The sequence below is a fragment of the Hylobates moloch genome, unplaced genomic scaffold (genome assembly GCF_009828535.3).
Source record: "Hylobates moloch isolate HMO894 unplaced genomic scaffold, HMol_V3 SCAFFOLD_15, whole genome shotgun sequence".
Taxonomy (NCBI): domain Eukaryota; kingdom Metazoa; phylum Chordata; class Mammalia; order Primates; family Hylobatidae; genus Hylobates; species Hylobates moloch.
The window spans coordinates 63,355,502-63,370,915 of record NW_026652290.1 but is presented as its reverse complement, the minus strand read 5'-3'; positions in this window follow the sequence as shown (position 1 = coordinate 63,370,915).

The following is a 15,414-nucleotide window of genomic DNA, read 5'->3' as shown; positions in this document are numbered from 1 at the left end:
GACTGTCTTTAAAAAAAAGAAAAATTGTATATGGAGTCATGGAAAAATGTGAAAAATAAAAGAAAATTAAAAAAAAAGAAAAATCAGAAAAAAAAAACCTGTTTTATCAGGTGCTCTGACTAGAAAAAAATGAAGAACCTAGCAAAGTCAGTGAATCTATTTCAGTAGTTCTCAAACTGAGGGCAGATCCCCTCCAAGACATTTAGCAATTAAGTGTTGTCTAGCAAAACAACACTGTCAGCTAATGTCAGAATCAGAGCACATTACAGGTAGATCAGAAGGTGAAGTATATCAGAAGTATTATAATGGAAACACTTTTGGTCGTTGCAACTGGTTGGGGAGGGGGTGCCATAGACATCTAGTGGCAGAGGCCAGGAGTGCCATGAAACATCTTGCAATGCACAGGATAGCCCCTATATCAAAGAATGAGAAGCCCACAATGTCAACAGAGATTGAGAAACCCTGATCTATTTATAAATATTTTAAATTATCCTAGCCCAATAAAGGGGAGAAGAGAGAGCGAGAGAAAAGGAGTACATGAGCAAGTACACTGTACCTCAACAAGGTGAGTGCTTCTTTTATATATATCTATCTATATATATATAGATAGATAGATATATATATATATTTTTTTTTTTCAGACGGAGACTCGCTCTGTCGCCCAGGCTGGGGTGCAGTGGCGCAATCTCGGCTCACTGCAAGCTCCGCCTCCCGGGTTCACGCCATTCTCCTGCCTCAGCCTCTCCGAGTAGCTGGGACTACAGGCGCCTGCCACCACGCCCGGCTAATTTTTTGTATTTTTAGTAGAGACGGGGTTTCACCGTGGTCTCGATCTCCTGACCTCGTGATCCGCCCGCCTCGGCCTCCCAAAGTGCTGGGATTACAAGTGTGAGCCACCGCGCCCGGCCAATTTATATATTTATTTTTAAGGCAGGGGCTCGTTCTGTCACCCAGGCTGGAGTACAGTGGCACAATCACAATTCACGGAAGCCTCAACCTCCCTGGCTCCAAGTGGTCCTCCTGCTTCAGCCTCCTGAGTAGCTGAGACTACAGGTGTGCATCACTGCACCCAGCTAATTTGTTTTATTTTCTGTAGCAACAGGGTCTCACCATGCTGCTGAGGCTGGTCTCAAACTCCGGAGTTCAAGCAGTCCTCCAGCCTTGGCCTCCCAAAGTGCTGGGATTATAGGCACGAGCCCCAGTGCCCAGCCCTGGGAGATGTTTTAAAATGTATTTTTAGAGCAGAAGAAATTCCTCTCTGAAGAGATCAAATTATCATCATAAATGCATTAATAGCAAATTCTCAGTACTTCCTGTGCTTTCAGGTGGTATTGTGTTTAAACCATTTCAAGCTGGTTTCTGCATGCTTTTTTTTTTTTTTTTTTTGAGACGGAGTCTCGCTCTGTCGCCCAGGCTGGAGGGCAGTGGCGCAATCTCGGCTCACTGCAAGCTCCGCCTCCCGGGTTCACGCCATTCTCCTGCCTCAGCCTCTCCGAGTAGCTGGGACTACAGGCGCCCTCCACCACGCCCGGCTAATTTTTTTTGTATTTTTTAGTAGAGACGGGGTTTCACCGTGGTCTCGATCTCCTGACCTTGTGATCCGCCCGCCTCGGCCTCCCAAAGTGCTGGGATTACAAGCGTGAGCCACCTCGCCCGGCCTTCTGCATGCTTATTGAGAATGTCAGATCAAACAGCAGATAGACCATAAGCCCAGACAGATGAGGTGAAGGTAATTATAATAGCTAACATTTACTGAGCACTTATTATGTGCCGAGAACTTTTCTTTTCTTTCTTTCTTTCTTTTTTTTTTTTTGAGATGGTGTCTTGCTCTGTCGCCCAGGCTGGAGTGCAGTGGCACAATCTCGGCTCACTGCAAGTTCCGCCTCCTGGGTTCACACCATTCTCCTGCCTCAGCCTCCTGAGTAGCTGGGACTACAGGCACCCGCCACCATGCCTAGCTAATTTTTTGTATTTTTTAGTAGAGACAGGGTTTCACTGCGTTAGCCAGGATGGTCTTGATTTCTCCTGACCTCGTGATCCACCCACCTCAGCCTCCCAAAGTGCTGGGATTAGAGGCATGAGCCACCGCGCCCGGCCTGTGCCAGGAACTTTTCTAAACATGTTATGATATCTAGTCATTTAATTTTCACAATAGTCCAATGAGGTAGTCATTATTATTGCCATTTTAAGATGGGGAAATAAATACAGAAAGTTAAGGTATTTGAAAATAAAATGAAAAGAATTCAAGGATATCCCAAAAAATAATTAATAACTTAATTGAATGAATGAAATGTGAAGAAGTTTCCTAGAAGGAATAAACTCTTTTAGTTTTTATTTCTTTCCCTTCCTTTTTATTTGAATATAAATTCCAGAATATTGAGTAAAAGAAAGAAATACTATCCCCTACTACTTATTTATTTAATATTTATTTAATCATTCTATTGTCTTTTTTTCTTTTCTTTTTTTTTTTTTTTTTGAGATGGGGGTCTCACTCTGTCGACCAGGCTGGGAGTGCTGTGACACAACCACAGCTCACTGCAGCCTCAACCTCCCAGGCTCCAGCAATCCTCCCACCTCAGCCTCTCAAGTAGCTGGGACTACAGGTGCATGCCATCACACTCAGCTAATTTTTGTATTTTTTGTAGAGATAGGGTTTTGCCATGTTGCCCAGACTGGTCTCAAACTCCTGGGCTCAAGCAGTCCACCCGCTTGGGCCTCCCAAAGTGCTGGGATTACATGAGTCATTGTGCTCAATCCTATTATCTTTACCTAGAGAAATGTAAGAGTAAAAAATTTATTTCAATAACTGGTATAACATTTGCCCCAGCACTGAAAATTGCCACAGTTCGTGAAATATTTTCTTAAGAGTGGCCTAGCATGATTTGGCAGTACAACTCTTTATTCATGATGTAACTAAAATCTGAAGATTTTCAAATGAATAATATTTAAAACACTTTTAACATGAAAAGTGAAATGAAAAATATTACATAAATATATGAGCCATTACAGTCATAATTTCAGCAGTTCTAATCCCCTGTAGATGAAAGTGCATGCCATTTAGCTAAAAAAATGTGAAATTATATATATGTACAAAGGATCCCTGACCTTAACTTTGGATGGTGTGACACAATTTTTCACCTCTACGATGGGGTATAGAAGTAATTTCCATTCAGTAGAAACTGTACTTTGAGTCCCCATACAGTATTCAATAAATTACATGACATATTCAACACTGGTTTTTATTTTTTTTTAATTTTTTTAAAATTTATTTTTATTTATTTATTTTTTTTGAGACGGAGTCTCACTCTGTCACCCAGGCTGGAGTGCAGTGGCACGATCTTGGCTCACTGAAACCTCCACCTCCCGGGTTCAAGTGACTCTCCTGCCTCAGCCTCCCGAGTAGCTAGAATTACAGGCAAGCATCACTACTGCCCGGCTAATTTTTGTATTTTTAGTAGAGACGGGGTTTCACCATATTGGTCATGCTGGTCTTGAACTCCTGACTTCATAATCCACCTGCCTTGGCCTCCCAAAGTGCTGGGATTACAGGCGTGAGCCACCGCAGCCAGCCGATATATTCAACACTTTATTATAAAATAGGATTTGTGTTAAATGATCTTGATCTTGCCCAACTATAGGCTATTGTAAGTGTTCTGAGTGCCTTTAGTATAGGCTGGCCTAAGCTATGATGTTCGGTAGGTTATGTGGTTTTTTTTTTGTTTTTTTTTTTTTGAGATGGAGTTTTGCTCTTGTAGTCCAGGCTGGAGTGCAATGGTGGGGTCTTGGCCCACTGCAAACTCCGCCTCCTGGGTTCGAGAGATTCTCCTGCCTCAGCCTCCCAAGTAGCTGGGATTACAGGCACCTGCCACCATGCCCGGCCAATTTTTTGTATTTTTAGTAGAGACAGGTTTTTGCCACTTTGGGCAGGCTGGTCTCGAACTCCTGACCTCAGGTGATCTGCCCACCTCAGCCTCCCAAAGTGCTGGGATTATAGACGTGAGCCACCACGCCCAGCCTGGTTATGTGTGTTAAATACATTTTCAACTTACTTGGCTGGGTGTGGTGGCTCACGCCTGTAATCCCTGCATTTTGGGAGGCTGATGTGGGAGGATCACAAGGTCAGGAGTTCGAGACCAGCCTGGGCAACATGGTAAAACCCCGTCTCCACTGAAAATACAAAAATTAGCCAGGTGTGGTGGCGCATGCCTGTAATCCCAGCTACTCAGGAAACTGAGGCAGGAGAATCACTTGAACCAGGGAGGCAGAGGTTGTAGTGAGCCGAGATTGCGCCACTACACTCCAGCCTGGGCGACAGAGTGAAGCTCCATCTCAAAAAAAAAAAAAAAAAATTTTCAGCTCCTAAATTGAGATGGGTTTATTGGGATGTAACCCATTGTTTAAGTCCAGGAGCATCTGTATAAGCATAAGATCATAATATCCTTCTTTACCAGCTCTTTTTATAATAATTATTCAATTCCATGGGTATGTAAAACATTTTTTGTTTATACATACATTCATTCCTCTTCTCCCTTTTTCTTTTTCTTTTCTTTCTTTCCTTTTTTTTTTTATACAGAGTCTTATTCTGTCACCCAGGCTGGAGTGCAGTGGCATGATCTTGGCTCACTACAACCTCTGCCTCCTGGGTTCAAGATCCTGATTCTCATGCCTTAGCCTCTTGAGTAGCTGGGATTACAAGTGCCCACCACCACGCCTGGCTAATTTTTGTATTTTTGGTAGAGACAGGGTTTTGCCATGTTACCTAGGCTGATCTTGAACTCCTGGCCTCAAGTGATCCACTCGCCTCAGCTTCCCAAAGTGCTGGAATTACAGGTGTGAGCCACCATGCCCAGCTTCCCTTTTTCTTTTGACTTTGGGAATATTAAAAAGAAAAAAGGAGGGCTCTTGGAATTGAAGAAATCAAGGAAAATTATCTTCTCACTCAACACTTCCCCCCAAAAAACATTGTGAAGGTTGTCAAAGGGGCTTTTTTTACAACTAGGCTCTGAATCTTGGATACTTACTCTTTTCTAGATGGATACAATAATCTGCTGGATATCAAGTAGTAGTTGTTTTTGCTTATAAGAAAGCAACTGAATTTACCATTTATCAGTACCCACTACTTGCCAGATGCTATATATGTAAAGACAGAGAGGGTCATAAATAACTAAGAAATAGGGCCAAAGTCATTTTACATTTCTAAATGTTTGAATGTCTAATAAAATTAAAAGTGAGATTTAAAAAATCTTGTGTACAGTCGGGCACGGTGGCTCACGCCTGTAATCCCAGCACTTTGGGAGGCTGAGGCAGGTGGATCACGAGGTCAGGAGATCGAGACCATCCTGGCTAACACGGTGAAACCTGTCTCTACTAAAAGTACAAAAAATTAGCCGGGCGTGGTGGCGGGCACCTGTAGTCCCAGCTACTCTGGAAGCTGAGGCAGGAGAATGGCATGAACCCGGGAGGTGGAGCTTGCAGTGAGCCGAGATTGCGCCACTGCACTCCAGCCTGGGCGACTGAGCGAGACTCCGTCTCAAAAAAAAAAACAAACCAAAAAAAACCCCAAAAAAACACAAAAATCTTGTGTAAAGTGAAATCTTGCTTATGCCATAACACCATGAATCCAGAGAATGTATGATTTTATAAATTTAAACAAATATTTTCCTGATTTATCCAGATAAGTATTTCATGACACTTTTTTTTTTTTTTTTTTTTTTTTTGAGGCAGAGACTCGCTCTGTTGCCCAGGCTGGAGTACAATGGCACAGTCTTGGCTCACTGCAACCTCTGCCTCCCAGGTTCAAGCCATTCTCCCGCCCTTAGCCTCCCAGGTAGCTGAGATTACAGGTGTGCGCCACCATGCCCGGCTAGTTTTTATTATTTATTTATTTATTTTTGAGACGGTGTCTCGCTCTGTCACCCAGGCTGGAGTGCAGTGGTGTGACCTTGGCTCACTGCAAGCTCCACCTCCCAGGTTCACGCCATTCTCCTGCCTCAGCCTCCCGAGTAGCTGGGACTACAGGTGCCTGCCACCACTCCCGGCTAATTTTTTTGTATTTTTAGTAGAGACAGGGTTTCACTGTGTTAGCTAGGATGGTCTCGATCTCCTGACCTCGTGATCTGCCCTCCTTGGCCTCCCAAAGTGTTGGGATTACAGGCGTGAGCCACTGTGCCCGGCCACGCCCAGCTAGTTTTTGTATTTTTAGTGGAGACGGGGTTTCACCATGTTAGCCAGGCTGGTCTTGAACTCCTGACCTCAGGTGGTCCACCCGCCTTGGCCTCCCAAAGTGCTGGGATTATAGGCATGAGCCACTGGCGCCCGGCCTTTTTGTTTTTTGGTTTTTTTTGTTTGTTTGTTTTGAGACAGTGTCTTGCGTTGTTGCTCAGGCTGTGGTGCAGTGGTGTGAACATGGCTCACTGCAGCCTCAACCTCCCTGGGCTCAGGTAATCCTCCCACCTCAGCCTCCCAAGTAGCTGGGACTGCAGGTATGCATCACCATGCCTGGCTAATTTTTGTATTTCTTGTAGAGATGGGGTTTCACTATATTGCCCAGGCTAGTCTCAAACTTCTTCTTGTTAGAGACCATGTTGTCCAGACTGGTCTCGAACTCCTGAGCTCAACCAGTCTGCCCATCTCAGCCTCCCAAAGTGGTGGGATTACAGGTGTGAGCCGCTATCCCCGGGCTCATGACACTTTTCTTTGCCTACCAAGATCCAGTTCATTGGACCCTTAAAAAAAGTATTTTAATATATTTTAATTATTTTTAAACCTACTCTGAGATTGATGAAGGCTGAAGTATTTGAAAATATTTCATAAGTCTTTCCTACATATATCAAATTATACCAAAGAACACATTGAAAGTAATTTGCCTAATAATTTAACTATAAGTTTTCTGTAGAACCTGAATATAATTGCTAATGTACTACACAGTCTTTTCTTTCCAGATTGTGTTTACACCATGACAAGCAGCGCTTCTTTCTCTTTACAAGGTAACAGTAGAATTCCCCAACAAGAGTTTGACAGTGGGCCGGGTGCAGTGGCTCACACCTGTAATCCCAGCACTTCGGGAGGCCGAGGCAGGTGGATCACGAGGTGTGGAGATCGAGACCATCCTGGCTAACATGGTGAAACCCCAAACCCCGTCTCTGCTAAAAGAAATTAGCCAGGTGTGGTGGCGGGTGCCTGTAGTCCCAGCTACTCGGGAGGCTGAGGCAGGAGAATCACTTGAACCCGGGAGGTGGAGGTTGCAGTGAACTGAGATTGCACCACCGTACTCCAGCCTGGGTGACGGAGACTCCGTCTCAAAAAAAAAAAAAAAAAAAGAGTTTGACAGTGAATTTGGGAAAAGGAGAGCACAAAATGAGCACATAAGATGGGCAAAGGTGCATGAAGCTGAGGCTGAGGCAGAATGGCAACACTGAAACAACTGGGCCACCTCTGTGGCTGGAGGGGCTGTGTAGTCGCAGGCTGGGTGGCTAAGGCTTAGTGGAAGCCATATGCTATCCAGAAGGCTGAATCAAAACAAGCAGACATGCCAGGCTGAGGAAATAGAAAACAGCGCAGGGTTGGCCTTCAGAGGCAATTAAGTGGGAGACAATTAAGATCACAGACTTAATTACCCAGGTGGTATTTGCATTCCTCCAGGCAGAAGCATCATCGTTGTGATAGACCAGTGGGCTCAACTCAAGGAAGCCATGGAGAAGAACTAAGAAGATTTTATGAATGACACCAGTATAAACAGTTTCAGCCTCTTCCTCCCTTTCCGGGATACAAACCTCTCTATCACATGCAAACTTTTCAGATTTCCGGTTGAAAATAGAGTGGGCCAGGAGGCCAAGAAACCTATGTTATACACAGATTAGTCCAAAGGTTTAGAGAACTCCCATCCACTGACTCTTTCTAGCATTTTCAAAATCCAGGATGGTCCACAATGGCCTGTTTTCTAAGTTCATGCTTCCACTCCATGGCTAGAAAAGACTGGAGGCAAGTCAATGGAGTTCTTCACCCAGTCGTGTACAATCTTTCCTAGTAGGGTCAGCTCTGATGCTAGAGAAAGAGACAAAAGGTAGTCCTTGAAATAAGTAAGCCTGGGAAAGACCAGCAAGGGGTCGTTGGACGTTTAAACAGCTCTTCATCACCTTTCCATCAAAAGAGTTTACTTGTTCCTAATACCCCATTGAAAATGTAGAATGTGGCCTGTTGGGGCTTCCAGCTTCCTATTATCCTGTTACAGAGCTCAGCACAGCTATCTGGATGCTCTGGCTGAATCCTCATTGTGAGAGATGTGAGTGCCCTTCCATGGACTAGAACCAAGAAGGGAAGAACAAGCCTTCCCTTTCCTTTCTGCCATGGTCTTTTCACACTCCAAAGCAGTTCTCTCCAGAGAGGACCCAGGGGACTGTAGGCAGCCCTAAGGCCATCAGGGGCAACTCCTAGAAGAATTATCTTCTGGTCTTTTCCTTTAGGGAAGCAAAACTGAGGATGAAGCCAGTGTTTTTTTCTCCCTTACAGTTTTTCTCACAGATGAATGGTGTGGGTGAGAAGAGCTTTCAGGCATTTAAGCTTTAATGGGACTGAAAGATTTGCAAGTGAAAGATACATTGCCAGGTGAGGATGGGGGTTAGGGGGAAGGGTAGCTAAGGGAGGAAAAGAGGACCACTAAAGGACCCTAAAGGGTCAAAAAGAGAGCCAGTAAGGAGGACAGAGTAAATGGAGCTTCCAAGACAAACTCTGCCTGTCCTGGAATCTAGAGAAAGAAGTAGAATCACATGCAGATCTAAAAAGGCAACCAGCCGGATGTCATAATGAGGTTCTTGGTAGGAGAGCATGAGAAAATTTGCTTTTATTGGCTCCAGCAAACATGAAACCCCCAAGGTCTTATGCATAACATAACTTCATTGGTTGTTGAAGGCTGCAAGCAAACAACTTATACTGTGGAAATAACTGGCATACAGAAAAACACACAAGATTTACTCAGGGGACAAGAACACCTTTATTTATGAATTCCACATCTGTATTTCAAATTCTGCTCCTACAGGGGACATATGACTCTGCAATAACACCACAATATGGAGAGATAGGTTTGAGCTGTACGAAAAAAAGTGAATTTCACAGGACCAACCAATATTTTTATAAATGTTGCTACATTTTTAAAAAATTGGAGTAGTAAAATGGGACAGAGAAAAATGTTTGGAATCAGAAGATCTGGATTCTCCTCCCAGTTCTGCCCTTATTAGAGCTCTTTGCCATTTATGATCAAACTACTGAAAGGTTCCTAAGATCTTTTCTGGCTCAATGATAATACTTAACTTCTGTGTATTCTTTTCTTCTTGAAGATGAAAGCATATACAGAGAAGTGCAGACATATTTTTTTCACTAGGAATTTTGTGAATGTGAAGCTTAAGGAAGTTTAAGGAAGCATCCTCCATACTAATTCAGTCAATTATTCACTTAAACAATTTTTTTTTGAGTCCCACCATGTTTTATGTGCTGTGCTGGGGCTGGGAAGACAACGATTATTTCCATAGGCAGAAAAGGACCAAACAATAACAATGCTTTTTCAGTAATTGGATCTATAATAAAGTAATCACACGCTGTTTCATAAATTTAATGTTTAGATTTGTTAAAATTTAATTGTTTAAATTTTGAAGTTTTATCCTTAACAACTGGGGGGTTCATTTAGTTGTATTGTTGGATTTTTTGTTGTTAAATACCTGGGAGTTGTTATTTATTTATTTATTTATTTATTTATTTATTCTTTGAGACAGGGTCTCACTCTGTCTCCCAGCTGGAGTGCAGTATCGTGATCTTGGCTCACTGCATTCTTTGCCTCCTGGGTTCAAGGGATTCTCATGCCTCAGCCTCCCAAGTAGCTGGGATTGCAGGTGTGCACCACCACACCTGGCTAATTTTTTTTTTTTTTTTTTGAGATGGAGTCTTGCTCTGTCACCCAGGCTGGAGTGCAGTGGTGCAATCTTGGCTCACTACAGCCTCTGCCCTCAGGGTTCCAGCGATTCTCCTGCCTCAGCCTCCTGAGTAGCTGGGATTACAGGCACACGCCACCACGCCTGGCTAATTTTTGTGTGTAATTTAGAAATGGGGTTTCGCCATGTTGGACAGGCTGGTCTCTAATGCCTGACCTCAGGTGATCCACCTGCTTCGGCCTCCCAAAGTGCTGGGGTTACAGGTTTGTGCCACCACACCCAGCCAAATGTTTTAATTTTTAGTAGAGACAGGTCTCACCATGTTGGCCAGGTTGGTCTCGAACTCCTGACTTCAAGTGATCCATTGGCCTTGGCAAGGCTGGTCTCAAACTCCTGACCTCAATTGATCCACCCACCTTGGCCTCCCAAAGTACTGGGATTACAGGCATGAGCCACCACACCTGGCCTGTTATTTATTTTTTTTTTTTGGGTGGTGGGTAGGGGGACAGGGTCTTGCTTGGTCTTCCAGGCTGGAGTGCAGTGGTATGATCATGACACACTGCAGCCTTGACCATCTGGGCTCAAGCCATCTTCCAGCCTCAGCCTCCCAACTAGCTAGGACCACAAACATGCACCACTGCGCCTGACTAATTTAAAAAATTATGTGTAGAGATGAGGTCTCATTGCATTACCCAGGTTGGTCTTGAACTTCTGAGCTTAAAGGATCCTTCCACCTTGACCTCCCAAAATGCTGGGATTGGGCCGGGCGCGGTGGCTCACGCTTGTAATCCCAGCACTTTGGGAGGCCGAGGCGGGCGGATCACGAGGTCAGGAGATCGAGACCGTGGTGAAACCCCGTCTGTACTAAAAATACAAAAAATTAGCCAGGCGTGGTGGCAGGCGCCTGTAGTCCCAGCTACTCGGAGAGGCTGAGGCAGGAGAATGGCGTGAACCCGGGAGGCGGAGCTAGCAGTGAGCCGAGATCGCGCCACTGCACTCCAGCCTGGGCGACAGAGCAAGACTCCGTCTCAAAAAAAAAAAAATGCTGGGATTGCAGGCATGAGCCACCATGCCTAGCCACCAGGGAATTTTTTCATTGAATAATCTTGAAAGAAGTCTTTGAAGAGAGTTCAGAATCACTTGGTTAAAAACATGTATTGATAATCCATTCTGTGCCATGCTCTATTGTAGGCGGTGAAGATAGGGTAGGAAATAAGTCAGGCAGAGCCCCTGCCCTCCAAGAACTCATACTTTTGGGTCCATTAAAATACGATAACTTTGGCCAGGCATGGTGGCTCATGCCTGTAATCCTAGAACTTTGGGAGGCCAAGACGTGTGGATCACGAGGTCAGGAGTTCAAGACCAGCCTAACCAACATGGTGAAACCCCGTCTCTACTAAAAATACAAAAATTAGCCAGGCTTGGTGGTGTGCGCCTGTAATCTCGGCTACTTGGGTGGCTGAGGCGGGGGCATTGCTTGAACCCGGGAGGTGGAGGTTGTGGTGAGCTGAGATCGTGCCATTGCACTCCAGCCTGGGCAATAAGAGCGAAACTCCGTCTCAAAAAACAAAACAAAACAAAACGATAATTTTAAGGCTGGGTGTGGTGGCTCACGCCTGTAATCCCAGCACTTTGGGAGGCTGAGGCGGGAGGATCACAAGGTCAGGAGATCGAGACCATCCTGGCTAACACGGTGAAACCCCGTCTCTACTAAAAATACAAAAAATTAGCCAGGTGTGGTGGTGGGCGCCAGTAGTCCCAGCTGCTGGGGAGGCTGAGGCAGGAGAATGGCGTGAACCCGGGAGGCAGAGCTTGCAGTGAGCCGAGATTGCGCCACTGTACTCCAGCCTGGGCGACAGAGCGAGACTCAGTCTCAAAAAAAAAAAAAAAAAAATGATAATTTTAAACTAATATGCATTTATGCAATTAAAATTCTGTAGCATGCTAGTCAATTGCCCAAGCTTCATAAGATGGGCCTGAAATTTTAAAAGTGATTTTTAAAAATAATTTAAGACTGTTTTTTTATTTAAACAATTTGTGACAAATTGCCACTTTTTCTAGCACTGCTGTTAGAGTGTTCATTTTAAGAAAATGAATGTGACCATGCCATTTTCTCTTCCCTTCCCCAGCAATTCATCCCTCCCTCCCACTAACCCCTGCCCTGCCGGAAAAAAAAAAAAAATCCTTCTTCCAGGCATGGTGGCTCATGCCTGTAATCCCATAACTTTTGGACGCTGAGGTGAATGGCTCACTTGAGGCCAAGAGTTCAAGACCAGCCTGGGCAGCATAGCAAGACCCCGGTTTCTACAAAAAATACAAAAATTAGCTAGGTGTAATGGTGTGCCTGTAGCCAGCTACTGGAGAGGCTGAGGCAGGAGGATCACTTGAGCCCTGGAATCCCAGGAGGCAGCAGTGAGCTATGATTTTGCCACTGCACTCCAGCCTGGGCAACAGAGTGAGACTCCATCTTAAAAAATAATCCCGGCCAGGCATGATGGCTCACTCCTGTAATCCCAGCACTTTGGGAGGCTGAGGTGGGCGGATCATGAGGTCAAGAGATTGAGACCATCCTGGCCAACGTGGTGAAACACCACCTCTACTAAAAATACAAAAAGTTAGCTGGGTTTGGTGGCGCGTGCCTGTAGTCCCAGCTATTCGGGAGGCTGAGTCAGGAGAATCGCTTGAACCAGGAGGCGGAGGTTGCAGTGAGCTGAGATCACAACACTGCACTCCAGCCTGGAGACAGAATGAAACTGTTTCAAAAAAAAACAACAAAAAAAAAACAAAAACAAATCCTTCAGTGGCTACTCATTACCTTAAAAGAAAAGAAACCCCAACTCCCTAACAAATCAGACAAGGTGCTTGGTGACTGGGCACTGGCTCCCTCAGTCCTGCTCATGCTGTCCACTTAGGCCACACTGATTGCTGTTTCCCAGAGTAGCATGCTCTCCAGCTCTGAACCTTTATGCATTCTGCTCCCTCAATCCAGAATGTTCTTCACCCCATCCCTCCAGTGTCTTTGCTGATTCCCTGGACTTGATTCATCCATGACCCCCACCATTATTGTGCCTACATCCATCCTGGGACTCGCCTGCTGCAGTGCAATGGCCCACTTAAACATCCATCTCCTGACTACAGGGTGGTGCATAGGCCCTAACATGAAGATGCGTTTAATAAAAGATATTTTGAGGAAATAAATGAAGTAATGAATATATTTCTTATATAACACTCCAAGCAGGGTGAACAGCATGAGGGAAGGCAAGCAAGGTGAACTGGGGACTCTAAAAGGAATTCAGAATGGCTGGGGACATTCAGAGATGCGACAAAAAGGAGAAGCAAGGATACTTTTGAGAGGTGACAGCGTGCTGGCAGTCCTCACAGCCCTCGCTCGCTCTCGGCGCCTCCTCTGCCTGGGCTCTCACTTTGGCGGCACTTGAGGAGCCCTTCAGCCCACCGCTGCAATGTGGGAGCCCCTTTCTGGGCTGGCCAAGGCCAGAGCCGGCTCCCTCAGCTTGCAAGGAGGTGTGGAGGGAGAGGCGCGAACGGGAACCGGGGCTGCGTGCGGCACTTGTGGACCAGCAGGAGTTCCGGGTGGGTGTGGGCTTGGCGGCCCCGCACTCGGAGCAGCCGGCGGGCCCTGCCGGCCCTGCTGGCCCCAGGCAATGAGGGGCTTAGCACCCGGGCCAGCGGCTGCAGAGGGTGTACTGGGTCCCCCAGCAGTGCCGGCCCACTGGCATTGCGCTTGATTTCTCACAGGGCCTTAGCTGCCTCCCCGTGGGGCAGGGCTCGGGACTTGCAGCCCGCCATGCCTGAGCCTCCCACCCCCTCCGTGGGCTCCTGTGCGGCCCGAGCCTCTCTGACGAGCGCTGCCCCCTTCTCCAGGGCGCCCAGTCCCATCGAACAGCCAAGGGCTGAGGAGTGCGGGCGCACGGCGTGGGACTGGGGGGCAGCTCTACCTGCAGCCCCAGTGCAGGATCCACTGGGTGATGCCAGCTGGGCTCCTGAGTCTGGTGGGGACGTGGAGAACCTTTATGTCTAGCTCAGGGATTGTAAATACAGCAATCGGCACTCTGTATCTAGCTCAAGGTTTGTAAACACACCAATCAGCACCCTGTGCCTAGCTCAGGGTTTGTGAATGCACTAATCAATACTGTATCTAGCTACTCTGGTGGGGCCTTGGAGAACCTTTGTGTCGATACTGTATCTAGCTACTCTGGTGGGGACCTGGAGAAACTTTGTGTCTGGCTCAGGGATTGTAAGCGCACCAATCAGTGCCCTGTCAACAGACCACTCGGCTCTACCAATCAGCAGGATGTGGGTGGGGCCAGATAAGAGAATAAAAGCAGGCTGCCCCAGCCAACAGTGGCAACCCGCTGGGGTCCCATTCTGCACTGTGGCAGCTTTGTTCTTTCGCTCTTTGCAATAAATCTTGCTACTGCTCACTCTTTGGGTCCACGCTGCCTTAAGAGCTGTAACACTCACCGTGAAGGTCTGCAGCTTCACTCCTGAAGCCAGCGAGACCACGAGCACCAGAAGGAAGAAACTCCGAACACATCCAAACATCAAAAGGAACAAACTCCAGACGCGCCACCTTAAGAGCTGTAACACTCACCGCGAGGGTCCGCGGCTTCATTCTTGGAAGTCAGTGAGACCAAGAACCCACCAATTCTGGACACACTTTCAGCCAGTTAGACAACTTAGACTTCATCCTGAGTTCAATGGTGATTCATTAAAGGGCTTTAGAAAAGCAAGAAATTAGATTAGCATTTTAGAAAGAACATTCTGGGCCGGGTGTAGTGGTGTGCAGCTGTAGTCCCTGCTAATCGGGAGGCAGAGGTGGGAGGATTGCTTGAGTCTGGGAGGTCCAGGGTGCAGTGAGATGTGACCATACCACTGCACTCCAGCCTGGGTGACAGAGCAAGACCCTGTCTCGTGTTAGGGGGAAAAAAACATTCTGAAGAGTAGATTTGAAGAAAATAAGACTGAGGACAAGGAGATATAGCGACTATTACAGAAAACCAAGGGAGAGCTGGGGCTGCCTTGCAGTAATGGAGCAGCCTTGACGATGGCAGGAAGTGGAAAGATTCAAGAAATGTTAAGGGATCAGAATTGTCAGAACTTGGTGGTTCATTGGCTGTGCATTTTCCCTCCCAGTTTTTTTTTTTTTTTTTTTTTTTTAGATTGAGTCTTGCTCTGTCTCCCAGGCTAGAGTGTAGTGGCATGATCTCGGCTCACTGCAACCTCTGCCCACCGGTTTCAAACGATTCTCCTGCCTCAGCCCCACAAGTAGCAGGGACTACAGGCGCCCGCCACCATGCCCGGCTAATTTTTTGTATTTTTAGTAGAGACGGGGTTTCACCGTGTTAGCCAGGATGGTCTCGATCTCCTGACCTCGTGATCCTCCCGCCTCGGCCTCCCAAAGTGCTGGGATTACAGGCATGAGCCACCACGCCCAGCCCTTCCCTCCCCAGTTGAGTGATAAACTTCTGAAGAG